Consider the following 385-nt stretch of genomic DNA (forward strand, 5'->3'; position numbering starts at 1 on the left):
ACTTTTGACTGGTAGCGTAGGCTGATTATTCTTATAGATTGAAACAAATGTGCTTCAGCCAGAAAAAAGGTCGCTGCAGAAAACAAAAAAAATTGAACAATAACAAAAACTGGAAATGTTGCTGGAGACCAAGGTTATTATAGTTTAGCATTTTTAAATGAGTTTTATTTTAATATCATTTGCAAATTTGCAATAAAATGTAGTTTCGTTTTTATTAGTTTCATTAATAATTTTGTTAGTTTTAGTTTAGTTTTTATTTTGTGATCACATTTCTGTTTAGTTTTTATATAGTTTAGTTTCAGTTTTAGTTTTAGTAATTAAAGTTTATTAGATTTAACAGATCACTTCCAGAGCGCAGGCCAAAGAAAGACTTAGGCTAATTTAA

Source organism: Sinocyclocheilus grahami, unplaced genomic scaffold (genome assembly GCF_001515645.1).
Source record: "Sinocyclocheilus grahami isolate Dianchi unplaced genomic scaffold, SAMN03320097.WGS_v1.1 scaffold364.1, whole genome shotgun sequence".
In the NCBI taxonomy this organism is placed as follows: Eukaryota; Metazoa; Chordata; class Actinopteri; order Cypriniformes; family Cyprinidae; genus Sinocyclocheilus; species Sinocyclocheilus grahami.